Source organism: Heterocephalus glaber, unplaced genomic scaffold, assembly GCF_053883595.1.
Source record: "Heterocephalus glaber isolate CG9 unplaced genomic scaffold, H.glaber_assembly_v1.0 deba00001457, whole genome shotgun sequence".
NCBI lineage: Eukaryota > Metazoa > Chordata > Mammalia > Rodentia > Bathyergidae > Heterocephalus > Heterocephalus glaber.
Window position 1 is genome coordinate 7,250,087 of NW_028258305.1, and position 16,515 is coordinate 7,266,601.

At 44.2% G+C, this 16,515-nt stretch overlaps 1 long non-coding RNA gene and 1 pseudogene across 2 annotated transcripts in view; one reads left to right on the forward strand and one right to left on the reverse strand.

Moving 5' to 3' along the window:
* Window positions 1-2,367, reverse strand: part of LOC110350282 (uncharacterized) — a 53,196-nt gene extending 50,829 nt beyond the window's left edge. For both annotated transcript variants that reach the window (XR_015453083.1, XR_015453082.1), the window contains exon 1: window positions 1,900-2,367. This is a non-coding gene — a long non-coding RNA (uncharacterized LOC110350282). The remainder of the gene's footprint in view (window positions 1-1,899) is intronic.
* Window positions 2,368-2,406: 39 nt separating this feature from the next.
* LOC101722888 (elongation factor 1-alpha 1 pseudogene) lies at window positions 2,407-4,198 on the forward strand (annotated as a pseudogene).
* The last annotated feature ends 12,317 nt before the right edge of the window (window positions 4,199-16,515 follow it).

The window sequence follows — 16,515 nt, forward strand, 5'->3', positions numbered from 1 at the left end:
AAAACAGCATCAAATAAGTGCCTCCGAGGGGCTGCCTGCTCCCCTAGCCCACTTTAGCCTTTCATGTCACCCACCTGGCCTCTTGTAGGCAAGGAGTTTGTGACCTCTGGTCTCAATACTATGTGGCTATTGCTTGATAATGCATTATTAACAAACTAAGCATGTCCAGAAGATACTACTCGCCTTTGAAAATCATTTTATGGAGCACCCTCCACACTAACCACACTTTGAGACATGAACCAAGGTGGATCACAGAACTGAATTTTTGCCCCAGTGCTTCCTTGGGGTAAGGTGAAGACTCTTCATTGAAGGATGCCATGTCTTCTTGACAAGACAAACCACAAAATAGGAACAGATACAACACATACAGCAGTGAAGGCAAAGGACCAAAAATTTCTACAAACCAATAAGAAACAAACAATCAGTCCTACAGAAAAATGAGCAAAGAGATGACCAGAGAATTCACAGAGGAAGGAACAGAAATGGTCTGTAAACTCAATTCCGTAGTAATCTACACAATGAAAGTTATCATAACAAAATGTCATTTTACATACACTATATTGACAAAAATTTTTCAGGCTACCAATACCATGACACCCCTCCACCAAGTACCCTATGTATGGCCAGTCAAGATTGGATTGGATTTATTATTTTATCATTCTGATCTCTTCCTCCATCTTCAAAGCCAACAGCACACCATTTCCAAATCAATCTTTTTGTCCTCTGTGTCAGTCATCACGTCTCCAAATCTGACCCTTTTGTTTTCCTTTCATAAGGATCTTTTTGATTACACTGAACTTATCCACATAATCCAGGATAATCTTCTCACTTCTCAAGATGCTTAAACTAATCACATCTGCAGAATCCCTTTTGCCATGCAAGGTAGCATATTCACAGATTCGGTGGATGAGGACATGGACATGGTATTCGAGGATTTCCCTGCCTGTCATACCAGCCTGACATATTTTTGCAGGCCTTAGTGCTATGCCTCTGTGGCTTGGGGATAAAGTCCCTGCCTTTCGTACTTCTTAGTGGCTGTCTGAATTGGTTTCCCTACCCTGATAGACCCAGATGGCCACAAAGTGGCCAAAAGGTGAACCCCAGGGTGTGGACCGTGGAAGCTGGAATTCCTCAGCTGGAGAATAGGTCCAGAGCTACAAAGACAGTGGCACTGAACAGTTGGGTCTCAAAATTTTCTCAGGGGAGCAACTGATCATTTTAAAACAAATTTTATTACATCATTCTCCTGTGTAAAATCCCTTCATGATTTTCCCCCTGGGCTTTGGAATAAGGGACAAAGTCTTTAAAATGGTCTTAGGAGAAGGTTCCTCAACCTCAGCCCTACTGATGCGTTGAGCTGGATCATTCTTGTTCCTAGAAGCTGTCGTGAGCACTGGTGGATGTTTAGCAAACATGTGCACACACGCCCACACGTACACTTGTGACAACCTTGGCAAATGTCCCTGGAGCACTGAATGGCCCTCAGCTGATAATCCCTGTCTTAGGAGGCCCTGTAAAATCTGGACCTGGACATTTTCCCACCCTGTCCTCTCTCCTTTGCCCACCAGAAGGGCAGCTCTGGTGGAACACAGCTGGTTCCCCTCTCACCTCTGGATTTCCGCAGACATCTCCTCCTGGATGGCTCTTCCCCTCTCTTTTCACCTAAAGAATTCTTTGTTTTTCTGTCAAACATCCCCTGCTCAGGCCCCTTTCACTGCCCCTGTCCTCAAAGCTGGCTGCTGTGGGCTGCAGCAGCAACTCTACCTCTTATCCCCTCCCCATGCCTGCTTTTCTACCACACCCCTCTTCACACCTGCCTTCCACAGATGACACATCTAGGAGGACATGGACTGGGACTGTCTTGCCCTCCCACATTGCCAGGGAGCAGTAGCTACTTACTCTGTAATGTCTCCTGCCTGGCAGACACTGTCTTCCAACCTACTCCTGTCCCAAAACATGAATCAGAGCAGGAAGACAGGTAAATTCCCAAGCGAGGTGTGGGCTGAAGTGTGCCCTTTGTTGTGTCTCGACTGTATTGGCCCCATTAAAGATTAAACAGTAACTCAGCATGTGAGCTGAAAAAGAGTCTCTTCCTGAGGGCAATGACCCAGGGATTCCTAGGGCTCCACATCAGGAATCCTTTGCTCCCAGGCTGTCAAATTATGCCCTCGCCCTGGCGGGGAGTCAGCACCAGGAACTTGGCACAGCCACCAGGTCTCTGAAAGGGAGGAGAAGGCTGTTACAGTCAGCTTAGTCACAGCAGACCATTCACAGTGCTCCCCAGACATCCAGACCCTGAAAAGTTTCCCTCTTTTCCACACAACCTGGGCTGTCTAAATCCAGGTAAAGATCTAACCCACCACAGAAACTCAGCCTCCCTCTCATGAAATGATCAATATATTATCTGATTAAAAAGCTGTAACCCTTTTTCGCAAAGGGTTTGCCGCGAGAGGACAGGTGTAGTGAAAACCACCACTAAATCAAAGCCAACATGGGAAAGGAAAAGACTCATATCAATATCGTCGTCATCCGACACGTGGATTCGGGCAAGTCCACCACTACCGGCCATCTGATCTACAAATGTGGTGGCATCAACAAAAGAACCATTGAAAAATTTGAGAAGAAGGCTGCTGAGATGGGGAAGGGTTCTTTCAAGTACGCCTGAGTCTTGGATAAATTGAAAGCCAAGCGTGAGCGTGGTATCACCATTGACATCTCCCTGTGGAAATTTGAGACCAGCAAGTATTACATGACTAGCACTGATGCTCCAGGACACAGAGACTTTATCAAAAACATGATTACAGGCACATCTTAGGCTGACTGTGCTGTCCTGATTGTTGTTGCTGGTGTTGGTGAATTCGAAGCTGGTATCTCCAAGAATGGGCAGACTTATGAGCATGCCCTTCTGGCTTACACGCTGGGTGTGAAACAACTCATTGTTGGTGTTAACAAAATGGATTCCACTGAGCCACCCTACAGCCAGAAGAGATACGAGGAAATTGTTAAGGAAGTCAGCACCTACATTAAGAAAACTGGCTACAACCCTGACACAGTAGCTTTTGTGCCAATTTCTGGTTGGAATGGTGACAACATGCTGGAGCCAAGTGCTAACATGCCTTGGTTCAAAGGATGGAAGGTCACTCGTAAAGATGACAATGCTAGTGGAACCACACTGCTTGAAGCTTTGGATTGCATCCTGCCACCCACTTGCCTAACTGACAAGCCTTTGTGGCTGCCCCTCCAGGATGTCTACAAAATTGGTGGTATCGGTACAGTCCCTGTGGGCCTAGTGGAGACTGGTGTTCTCAAACCTGGCATGGTGGTCACCTCGCACCGGTCAATGTCACAACTGAAGTAAAGTCTGTTGAAATGCACCACGAGGCTTTGAGTGAAGCTCTTCCTGGTGACAATGTGGGCTTCAACGTCAAGAACATGTCTGTCAAATATGTTCGTCGTGGCAATGTTGCTGGTGACAGCAAAAATGACCCACCAATGGAAGCAGCTGGTTTTACTGCTCAGGTGATTATCCTGAACTATCCAGGCCAGATCAGTGCTGGCTATGCTCCTGTACTGGATTGCCATACAGCTCACATAGCTTGCAAGTTTGCTGAGCTGAAAGAAAAGATTGATCACTGGTCTGGTAAGAAGCTGGAAGATGGCCCCAAATTCTTGAAATCTGGTGATGCTGCCATCCTTGACATGGTTCCAGGCAAACCCATGTGTGTCGAGAGCTTCTCTGACTATCCACCTCTGGGTCATTTTGCTGTTCGCGATATGAGACAGACAGTTACTGTGGGTTTCATCAAAGCAGTGGACAAGAAGGCTGCTGGAGCTGGCAAGGTCACCAAGTCTGCCCAGAAAGCTCAGAAGGCTAAATGAATATCACCCCTAACACCTGCCACCCGAGTCTTAATCAGTGGTGGAAGACCGGTCTCAGAACTGTTTCTCCCAATTGGCCATTTAAGTTTAATAGTAAAAGTTAATGATAACAATGCATTGTAAAACCTTCAGGAGGAAAGGAGAATGTGTTTTGTGGACCATTTGTTTTCTTTTTGTGTGTGACAGTTTTAAGTTATTAGTTTTTAAAATCACTTTTTAATGGAAACAACTTGACCAAAAATCTGTTACAGAATTTTGAGACCCATTAAAACAAAGTTTAATGAGAAAAAAAAAAAAAAAAAAAAAAGCTGTAACCAAGACTCTGAAATGGAATCCTCTGGACCATACTGAAAAGACAAAGCCCACCCTCTCAGTGGCAGCAGCCAGAATTTTGCAGGACAGGAAGTCACCGCTAGCTCTTCCCCAGGGTTAGGGTTCAACAAATCCATCCTTGCTCCTCCAGGCTCCCAGACAAGCCTGGTACCTGTGATTCCATGAGCTGGCTTTCCAAACTTTGGTGAAAATGCTGACAAATATATTTCTTATATTATTACTCACTTAACATGTTCCCTTAAATATATATACCTTCCTCCATGACAAAAACAGTTCTTTTCTGATTATGTACCAATGTATCCTCATGGTAAAAAAAATACAAGCAACTCAAAAAAGTGTAAGACAAAAATCACCTGAAATCCTATCGCAGACAGCCACCATCAACATGTTGGTGACTGTCCTTTCCTATACCTCTTTTATCCAAATGCACACATAATGTGATTTTACATACACAAGGCAAGCTTTTTTTCCTTCAAATAAATGATTTAAAAGAAAACATGCCATGAGTATTTTTTTTATTAATTTTTTGGGTACATTTTAGGTACACAATATGATAACATTTATCATTGAGAATCTATACCTTTATATGATATACCTTGATTCTTATTTTTTCCCCATTCCTCTTCCCTCCTATTAACCCCCCCACCCCTCCCTATATACAAAGACTTTGTTTCTATTTTTTCCTTTTCTCATATTTATTCCTTTCCTTTCTTTCCTTTTCCCTACATCTCCCACTTCCCCTTCCCCTTCCCCTTCGGAACTTTTCTTCCTATTTCACATTATCTATTATACATTTATAACTAAATGGATGCACATAGAGGCCATACTCTTAAGCGAAATAAACAGGACACACGTGTAAATACCGACTAGTTTCTCTAGTGTGAGAAACTGAAAGTGTAAATAAGGATCAAAATGTATAATAGATAACATGAGTATTATTAATAGCCAACTGCTACCACTTGCCAGGATGTCAAGTAACCTCCAAAAAAACACAGTAAAAACAAAACAGAAAAAGAGATTAAATATCTAGTCAGATACCAGAGCTCCCCATTCCAAAGCCTGAAGCCAGTCCCTAGGGGTTACAAGGGAGAATTAGCAACTGTGAAGGGGGTGAGTTCTCCCAGATAGAATTAGAAGGATTGAAAAAGAATCAAAAGGCCTGGAAAGGTGATACACACCTCCAATTCCAGCTACTTGGGAGATTGAGCCAGGGGGATCATAAGTTTGAAGCCAGCCTGGGTATGTAGTGAGACTGTCTCAAAAAATAAAAAAAAAGGAACTGAGCACATCCCAGCACTCTGAGGGCCTGAAGCAGGAGGATCACAAGTTCAAGTCCCACCTGGGCAATTTAACAAGACCTTGTCTCAAAATTTAAAAATAAAGAGGACTGGGGGTGTAGCTTAGTTCAAAAGTCCTAGATTCAGTTCCCAGTGCCTATAATCATGATACAGGAAATAATACTGGTGATGAAATATGAAATATTATATCTCCCAACCTGTTAGCTGTATGATATGCCCAGCTCTTGTTCTCTAAAAAGCGAATTAATTCTAGGAACAATGGAGGTTAATAGTAGGAAGATATTTATTGATAGGAAAGCTCCTGAGGGGCAGAGAGGGACTCAAGTGGGTAACTGGGTAACCCACTTTACAGATTTTTATAGAGCAAAATCCACATGGGTACAATGTTGGCCACAGTCATGATCATCCAATAAGATCACAAGTATAGTCATTTAGGTAATGGTGGTCCAATTGGGAAACGAGTCATGTAACAAGTGTGGATGGAAAGAACAAAGAGTTCTCCTAGGAAGTGATGGGTCCAGAGGTCTCTGGTCACCCACCGGATGGCTGATATCTATTTAGACTTCATTAGGCCCAATGTTTGTCCTTTGAGGAAGTATGAAATGTAGGTCTGGTCATCTTGTCTTTATCTTGAGGCCTGGTCTCCAGCAGATGTGTCTCCAGGCCCAACTGTGGTGTGTTTCACCTGTCATGACTCTCTTGAGGACCTAGCCCTATCTGATTGCCTATAATATTTCTGTTTAACTCAGTTATCTATAATAATCCCAGCACTCTGTTAGGCTGGGGCTGGAGGATAAAAAGTTCCAGCCTAGGGCTGGGGATTTAGCTCAGTGGTTTCACCTCCTGCTGTGCAAGCACAAGGACCCCAGTTCGATCCTTGGTACCAAAAAAAAAAAAAGTTCCAGCTCAGCTTGAGCAACTTAGTGACTTAAGGAGACCTTGTCTCAAAATATATATATATATATATATATATATATATATATATATATATATATATAAAAGTTGGGAATGTAGTTTCCTAGTACCAAGGGGAAAAAAACCCAAGAATTAAAAGAAGAAAAAGTTTCTCTACTTCTACTATTGTCTGATTCCATGTCTTTGTGTAGCTAAAACTTCTTGGAGTGCCCCCAAGCACCTTCCACATTCTATGGAGAAGGCAGGGGACAAGAATCACTAGTACCACAGGCACCAGATCCTGCAAGCTCCATTCATGATGGTGGAGGAGAGAGATCCTGTATATCCCAGCCTCTTTCCCTTGGAAGCTTCAGTCAACTATGAAGCCTCTAACAGCACCTCAAGTCACAAGGTCCCAGTTACCCTGTTCTCTCAGGTCTCCCTTGGCCACCCCAGCCAGAGAAGATAGGAGATTCCAGGGCTGCTCCTTCTCCTTCTTCACAAAGACGCTTCTGTATCATTCCTGAGCAGGAGACCCTAAATCTCCTAGGTGTTAGGGATCATCAGTGACAAGAAGAAACTTCCCAACATGGCTGGTGCTATGGTTTGGGTCTACATGTCCCCCCAAAGCCTCGTGCAGTCATGTGTGGTTTTTTCAGAGGTGGCTGAATCTAGAATGTGTGATGCTGGGATTAAGGGCAAGTAATGACTTAACCAGTACACTGATTGGTTTGGCACCACCCCAATCCCGGCAGTGTGGATAAGATAAAAGAGGCAGAAAGACACTGTTAAAGTTTCCTTGTTGCTTTTGCTACCATATAAGTGCCATGCCATGAACTGTTTCTCCTCTGCTATGCCTCTCTGCCATATGCCACTCTGCCTTGGAGACAGCTGATTATGGACTGAAACCTCTACAAACAGTGAGCTAAATAAACACTTTCCCCTTTAACTTTGGGTGTTGGCAATTTGTCTCAGCAACGAGAGAAAAGTAACTAACCCACCTGGGTTTCCAGAGGGAAGAATGGCAGCAGTACCAGAAGAGAGTGAGCCAAAATTTAAGAAGGTGCCTACACTCAGTTGCCCACCATGAACTTGCAGGATCCTGATGGCTGGTATTTTGCTTGCTTCATCCAGTCCTGGCCCTGGGCAACAGGGCTGAGCCATGAACCATTCAATACACATTGCTGGGACAACGGAGTAACCATGTGGAAAAGATAAAATTATATCCTTACCTTAAGCCATATGCAAAAATAACTTCAATGTGGATTAAAGACTTACAAGTCAAAAGAAAACATTAAAACTCTTAGAAAATATAAACTAGCTTTATTATTTGAATGTAGATTTCTTTAAAAGACACCAAAAAACAAACTATAAATACAAATGTTAATAAACTATGTTTCACTTATTCGTGATTACTTTTCTGAAGTCACCAAAATAACCAAAATTAAAAGACAAAGTTTACCTTTTTTGTCTGACATCTTACTGAGGCTGCAGTGGTCATTGTTGCTATCCAAGCTCCACAGTGCTGCCCAATGTTGACAAGAAGGGGCCCTGGAAAGTTGGCCAGGAAAGACTAAGACCCAGGAAAAAAATCTGGACGCAAGGCCAAAAGAAGTAGTCTAAAGGCAAAGTTCAGGACAAGCTCAACAACCTGGTCTCATTTGATAAATCTACCTATGACAAACACTGTAAGGGAGTTCCCAACTATAAAATAACCCCAGCTGTGGTCTCTGAGAGACTGAAGATACATGATCCACTGGCCAGGGTAGCCCTTCAGAAGGTCCTTAGTAAAGGACTTATCAAACTGGTTTCAAAGCACAGAGCTCAAATTATTTATACCAGAAATAACAAGGGTAGAGATGCCCCAGCTGCTGGTGAAGACACATGGCAGGTTCAACAAGCTGTACATTTTGAACAATAAAACTTTACTGTTAAATTTTTAAAAGACAAAGTAAAGTAAAAGTAAAAAGTAAAATCAAGTGTGGTGGTACATGTGTGTTATCCCAGCACTCTGAGGGCTAAGGCAGGAGAATCGAAAGTTCCAGCCCAGCCTGGGCAACTTAGCAACAGAATGAGACCCTGTTTTAATTACTTTCTTATTGCTGAGACACAATACCTGACACCCAAAAGGTAGAGGAGGAAAGGTTTATTTTAGCTTACAGTTTGTAAAGGTTTCAAGCCATGGTCAGCTGGCTCCAAAACAGAGCAGCATGGCAGAGTGGTATCAAGAAGAGAAACAGTCCAAAGTAGAGCAGTCAGGAGGCAGTAACCTTTCCTTTTTTCCCTTTTTATTCCATCCAGGCTACAAGCCTATTGGTTGGTGCCACCCACACCCAGGGTGGGTCTTCTCTCTTTAGCAAGTCCATCGTCCACACACAGAACTACACTAAACCAATCAGTAGATTAATCTAGTATCACATACCCATGATTCATTCATCTCCCAAAAGCCCTACCTATGAGCACATGAGGTTTTGGGGGAACATTTAAATGTAAGCCATAACAGATCCTGTCTCATTTTTTAGAAAAAGTTTTAAAGGATTGGCAGTGTTCCTCAGTGAAAACCCTGGATTCAATCCCCAGGGCCACACACACACAAAAGAAGAATAAATGGGAAATATATTTGTATTGGATGTAAGTAGAAGAGGTAAGTATCCAGATCCTGTACGGAAAGAAATATGTAAAATATACAGAAAGAGGCCTAGCATAGTGGTACACATGTGTAATTCCAGCTACTCAGAAGGCTGAGGCACAAAGACTGCAAATTTAAAGCCAACCTGGGCAATTTAGTAAGGATTTTTCTCCAAATAAAATTTTTTAAAGAGCCAGGGATGTAGCTCAGTGGTAGAGCACTTGGCTAGCATGTGCAAGGTCCGGGGTTCAACCCTCAGCACCACAAAATATTTTTTAAAAATAAAATAAAATACACAAAAGGGTCTGGGGATATAGTTCAGTGATAAAGCATTTGCTAGTAGGTGTGAAACCCTGGGTTCTAGGCCCAGGTCTGCAAAAAACAGTAACATCAAAAAAATCCACAAGGAGAACTAGATAAAAGAAAGAATAGGAAACTCACAGGAAAAAAAAAAAGCAAGAATCTAACAAATATATAAAAGATGTTTTGCTGCACTGCAAACAAGGGAAATGCAGGTTAAAACTACAATGAAATGCCAATTCCCTCCATACTAATTGGCAAAAATGGACAGGTCTGACAATATCAAATGACAGTGAGATTATGAGGAAACAGGAACTCTCCAAAAAAAAAAAAGAAGACGAAGAAGGGGGAGGGGGAGGGGAGGGGAGGGGGAGGAGGAAGAAGAAGAAGAAGAAAAGAACTCTCCACTGTGGGAGTCTGAGGCAGGAGGATCAAAAACAAGTTGAAGCCAAGGTTTAGTGAGACCTTGAATTTAAAAAAAAGTGCTTCAGGGTTCATTCAATCCCTAGGGGGAGAGAGAGAGGGAGAGAGAAGACTCTTAGCCTAGTGGTAGGGTGGTGCTGAATTAGGACAACTCCTTAGGGTGACAGCCTGGTGCTACCCAGTAAGGGTAAAGCGGTATGTGTGTGGACACCTAACTGCCTTCTTTTCCATTTTCAATTCTTGTAAAACATGGCATCCTGCTTTATCTTTCTATGGTTCAACTCTGAATTCACTCCCTTCCTGACCTCAGGTGTTTTCCATGGCTTTCCAGTGCCTACAAAGAAGCACCAAACACGTAAACAGAACATTTTCACCTTTCCATTTATATCCCCTCTGCCCTATGTTCTTATTGATCTTCCTATAAAACTAACAGTCTAGGTTGAAATGTCCCTTTCAAATCCTCAACCACATGGAATGTTAAAAGGGAAAACGGTAGTCATGGGATAATCTAATTTAATATCCTTGTGTTACAGAAGAGAACACTGAAGCCCCTGAAGGCCACATGGAGACCTCAGCTTTCTCCTTCCCTTCTCAGGGCACATCCTTTCCTGGGCTGAAGTGTCTATCAATCACAGGCCCAGCTATGGGACATGGGGAGCCCAATCCACTTGGCTCCCTTCACATTACCCTAATTGACACAGCCCCAAAGTGACAGTCACAATTTGTCATGAAACAAAAATATCCCAGGATGCAGAAGCAGGAAAATGTTTTCTGTGCTGGCAGCCTGCTGGTCCTAAAGCACCAGATCCCCAAACTGGGATGCCCTTGTGTTCACCTTGTCAACGGTGAGCAGCCAGAGCTCTCAGTTACTGTAACTGGATTAGTCTTGTGAGTTGCATCCCTCCCAGTTGTCAAAGAAGATTATACAGAGATGCACTGCTGCACTGACCACAGTGCAGGCAACTGCAAAGCTGGAGAGGGAGGAAATGCCGTTATTAATCAACCCAGTGCCCACTTGTGCCAGCCACACTGCCTTCTCACCACATCACTGTTACTCCAGCCAGAGCCCAGAGGTCTCCCTGTGAGCTGCAGCGTCCTCTGCAGGGACCTGGTTGCAAACACGGGTCCCAGAGGACTGAAAGGGTCTGTTTACCTTGCCTGCATCCCTGTGCCTGAAAGAGTAGTGAAATGAGGTCGCAAATTTTAAAACATGTGACCGGTCAAGAGGGAGACGGGTGAAGAAAGGAAAAAGCCTTTCTCCTGCCTTTTGAACAGAGCCCTGTACTTTTGTTTCTCATCAGAAAGTCCCTACCCACCCTCACCCCCTTGCCCTTTAGCCCCTCAGTTTCTAAACTCTCCTGGGGTAAATAGGGACTTCTGTTCCCTCATATCCCCCTAGGTGCCTCGCTCTGGGTTTGCGAGCCTGCAGCCTGTGGTTCACACTCTGAGGGCCACCGGCAACCCTTTCTCTTTCCAGAGGAAGCAACACAAGCTGGGACCGAGGGCCCTGCCCAGTGGTGCTCTCTGCCTACAGCAGGCACCATGGTGCCAGGTCTGCACTCTGGAGGCACCTCCTGTGGTGTCATCAGCTCTCAGGGAGTTTGACAAAGGATGGCCTGAGTTACAATCACACTCTGCAAGTTTCCACAAAAGTTCGCTGACCAAATGGGCATTCCAGCAACTCAACGCCCCCTCCCGATCCCTCCTGGCCTAGGAGGTAAGGCAAGTAGCACTGGGGAGCAGAAAGATTGCTGTGTTAGCTTTCCATTGCTGTAACAAAACACCCGAGAAAATCAACTCAGAAGAGGAAAAGTTTCTTTCGGCTCACAATTTCAGAAGTTTTAGCCATGGTCTGCTGGCTTCATTGTTTTTAGGCCTGTGGGGAAGCAGAACCACCATGGCAGAAGGGCATGGCAGAGGAAAGTTGCTCACCTTATGGCAGCCAGGAAGCAGAGAGAGAGTGAAAGAGCCAGTAACAACGGTGCTGGGAACGAGATATAGTTCCCAAGGTCACACCCCTCCATCCATTCCTTTAAATTAGGCCTCAACTCTAAATTTCCATTACCTCCCAATACTGCCATCAAATTATGAATCCAGGGCAGGGGATTTAGCTCAGTGGTTCAGCCACCTGCCCCATAAGTGAAAGTTCCTGAGTTCAATCCCCGGTACCAAAAAAAAAAAAATACAAATTATGAATCCACCCATGGATTACTTGGAGACCTCATGATCCAATTACCTTTACTTCTGAAAACAGTGAGCCTTTGCAGGAGGGACACTTTAGATCTGAACCATAGCAATCATCCCTCATGTGCCCTGAGCCCATTTCCTCAATTGTTCATTAAGTGATCATTAAGCACTTACCAGGCATTTTCCACACACCAATCCTCTCCACAAACCTATAAAATAGTTACCACTTTATAGACAAGGAAAGAGGGACTCAGAGTTTAGGGAACTTGATGAAAGTCACACAACCAGTATGCAGAGACAAGGTTTGAATAGACACACTTGACTCCAGAGTGCCAGTTCCTCTCCCACTAAAGAAAAAACACTGTCAGAAACTCATGACTAGCGAGGTGTGGTGGCACACCCCTATAATCCCAGCACTTGGGAGGCTGAGGCAGGAGGGTTGTTATGAGTTGAAGGCCAGCCTGGGATACATAGTGAGACCCTGTCTCAAAAAACAAAGAAACCCATGACTAGGTTCTCGCTGCCTCACAGAAAGCCTTCCTATTCCCATTTTTATAGTCTAGCTCAACCCACAGCTCCCTCTGAAGATTTCCCTCCTGTGTGCTCTGCTCAGATCCACCCACCCAGCCCTCAGCCAGTGCCCCTCATCTGGCAGTGCTGGCCTCCATGTGCAAGAAGGGCTTCCAGCTTTGTTCTGTGCCCCTGAGGGGCTTGCTCTGAACTTCACGAGTGAGGCCCTTTTCGGTGGGTGGAGAATCTGCAGGAGGCAAAGCCCTGCAGCCCCTCCCTGGCATTCCTTGCACAAATGGCCTTGAGGCATTGCCACAGCTTGCATGGGTCATCCCCTTGCCCATCTTCCAGGAGCAACACTGCTGTTGGGGTCCCGGAGTGTGCACATACTCCAGGCCTGTGTGTAGGAGTATTGGTAGAGTGGGCAGCACTGATGTGAGAGCTGGCATGTCTACAGAAGTGACCACGGGGGCCCCTGGGTTCAGGATAATGAGAGGGAGGGAAGAGAAGATGAGTGGGCCACCAATTGATAGCCAGGGCTGAAGGGCCTCTCTTTCAGCAATGCTATTACATTAGGTATCTATGGCTATATAACAGTACCATAAGCTTATGGCTCAACACAGCACTTTTTTGTGTGGGGGGGGTTGAGACAGGGCCTCACTATGTAGCCCAGGCTGGCTTTGAACTCACAGAGATCCTCCTGCCTCAGTCTCCCAAAAGCTGGGATTACAGGCCTGCGCTGCCATGCCCAGCCAGCACATATTTCTTATCTCACAGTTTCTAGGATTTAAAAATCTGCAGAGGGCTCAGTTGAATCTTCTGTTTCAGGTTCTCTCAAGTGTATTCAGAGTTGCAGTCTCATCTGAAGGCTCAAGTGGGGAAGGATCAGCTTCCAAGCACATGCAGTTATCAGTGGAGTTCCAGTTCTTTGAGGGATAGCAGACCGGGGGCTTCAGTTTCAGGCTGGTTGTTGGTGGAGATTGCCTTCATTTACTTGTCACATGAACTTCTGCTGCTTGGCAGCTGGATTCATCTGAGCAGAAAGGGAGGAAGTCTGCTAGAGAGAGAGGTCGCTATCATGGGGAACCTCATCATGGAAATGATATCCCATCCTCTCTATCATATTCCATTGACTAGAAGTCACCTATAGCCAGGTAATGTTTGCAGATGCCTGGAACCTCAGCAGTCTGGGAGGCTGAGGCAGGAGGATCACAAGTTCAAGACCAGCCTGGGCAATTCAGTGAAACCCTGTCTCAGAATAAAAAATGAAAAAAGGCTGGAGATGTAGTTGAGGGCAAAAGCCTTGGGTTAAATCCCCAGTATAGTTAAAAAGAAGAAGAAGGAGAAAGAGAAGAAAGAGAAGGAGAAGAAGAAAGAGAAGAAGAGGGGCCGGGGGTTTAGCTCAGTGGTTCCACTGCCAGCCTCACAAACCCAAGGTCCTGAGTTTGATCCCTGGTACCAAAAAAAAAAGAGAGAGAGAGAGAAGAGGAAGAGGAGGAGGCAGCCACCTATTGATCATGCCTACTGTCTTAGTCCATTTCCCATCACTGAGATTAAATACCCAACACGCACAACTTAAAGGAGGAGAGGTGTAGTTTTGGCTCACAGTTTCAGTCTATGGTTAGCTGACTCCAAAGACAGATGGCAAAGGAAAAGCTGTTCAAGCCACAGCAGTCAGGAAGCAGAGAGAGAAGAGAGGAACCAAGGAGGGAAATATACCCTTCCAGGTCATGCCCTCAGTGGAATTAATGCACCATCGATTATAGCAGCCCCATGAGCCAGTCCTTTCCCAAAGGTTCACCTCTAAACACATGAGAGTTTGAGGGGACAATCTAGATCTAAACCACAGCATCTATACTCAAGAGACAGGGTGGAGGGGAATACATAGGATGTAAATATCAGGAATAGAAATCCCTGGGGCCATCCTAGAAGCTGCCTGCCACAGCCACTTCCAACACAGAACTCTGAGGACATAGAGTGAACCTTTCCAGGCTTTTCATTGTGAACAGACAGTATTTTAGTCAGTGGTGATTTGTTTACTAGAGTTATAGCTTTTAAATATTTATTTATTTATTTATTTATTTATTTATTTATTTTTTTTGTTTGGTTGGTTGGTTTTTGTTTTGTTTCATTTTGGTTTTTCACAAAGGGTCTTGCTATGTAATTCAGGCTGGCCTCGAACGAACTCTGTAGCCTGGGCTGGCTTCAAACTCAAGGTGATCCTTCTGCCTCAGCCTCTCGAGGGCTGGGATTACAGGTGTGTGTCACCACATCCAGCTAAATATTTAAAAATGTAATGTGGGGGCTGGGGATTTAGCTCAGTGGTTCTGGTGCCTGCCTCACAAGCACAAGTTCCCGAGTTCGATCCCCAGTACCAAAAATAAATAAATAAATAAATAAATGTAAAAAGAAAATAAAAAAATAAAAATGTAATGTGTGAGCCTCTACTGATATGATCATCCTGGCCCCATAAATGTTAGAGACACACGTGTCCTCGCTGATATCTCACACAAGGAGGATCTTTTGGGCAGGTCCTGTCAGCTGGTCTTTTGCCCCCTCCACAGCCTGGCAAAATGTCCAGCATGCGGTAAAAGTCATCTGCACAATTTGTATGGTACAGTGGACTCCCAAAATTCACAGGGGATTACATTGCTAGAGCACCTGTGAATTGTGAAATGACACAAATATCAGATATGGTCAAAATGCTTAGAAAAATGCCTATAAATGCCTATTTTTATAATTGGAACCCTAAATTGCTATGTATCCCTCCACTATGTAATTTAATAAAATGCTATATTAACAAAGCCTTGGAAGGTACAGGGCATTTTGGCGGCATCTTAGGGCTTTAGGAAGAGCAAAACCGAGAATATTCAAAATAGCTACATGCAGTACAGCAACCTGTTATGGTTCAGCAAAGCTGGTGCATCTGCCAGAGATGGGTTACAGGGTAGCAGCCAATCAGCAGCAAGGAGAACAGAATAACGCTCTTGGATTGGCTACTTGGAAAACTCCTGCCAAAAGAACAATTGTGGAGGATATTTGTGGTTTGCACAAAATTGTAGAAGTTTCAGCAAACAATTGTTAGTGAGGCTACAAGGAAAAAAACGTGAATGACTGAGGCCAAGAACTCTGAACTGCAACTTTGTGGGGGTATATTGTATCCCCTGGCAGGTGCCCAGCTCCAGTGATACTCCCCTCCCACTAAGTACCCTTCTGAGGCAACTGGGCAGATTTTGAACCTCAACAGTTAGGCTTCCTCTTGAGTAAGAAGAGAGGAACCCACAAGGCACTAGAAGGAAAGAAGAGCAAAACCTGCCACACCAGGAAGATGGAGCCCAAATTCCAATGGAGCCCAAATTCTGCCTCCAGATAAACAGATTTTTAGGCTTCTTCCTATTTTTAATTTTATTATAAAAATAAACCAGGCATGGTGATACACACCTGTAATCCCAGCACTCCAGAAGCTGAGGTAAAAGGATCACCAGGTTCAAGGCCAGCCTGAGCCACATAGTAAGACCCTGTCTCTTAATTAATTAATTAATTAATTATATAAAAAATAATTAAAATGGTTTATATTTTTTAAAGGAAATAAGAAATAACAGAGCTAGAGTTCTACTACTGGAAACCTCTTTCATGTATGTAAATGTAATTTGTTTGTTTGTTTTGTGGTACTGGGGGTTGAACCCAGGACCTTTGCAATAATTTATACTTCCAGCCCATTTTTATTTTGAGACAGGGTCTTGTTGAGTTGCCACAAACAGAAAGAATGACTCCTCAAGCCATGAAGATTCCTTAAAAGTTACAAAACCAGGGCTGAGATAATGACTGACCAGGGCCTGGCCCACTGCCCCATCGAATCGTTCTTCTGTGGGCAGGTCACACTGGCCCTCTCCATCAGGGTGTACCCCTTCCAGCTGTTCCTCAAGCTGTAATCTTTCCTCGTCTTTCACCTTCCATTAAAACGTTTGCCTGTAAATTCATAATGTCGCTTTAGTTTTAATTTCCATTATCACTAAAGCAAAGACCCATACTAGCTGATAACACTTCCAGACATAATGTATG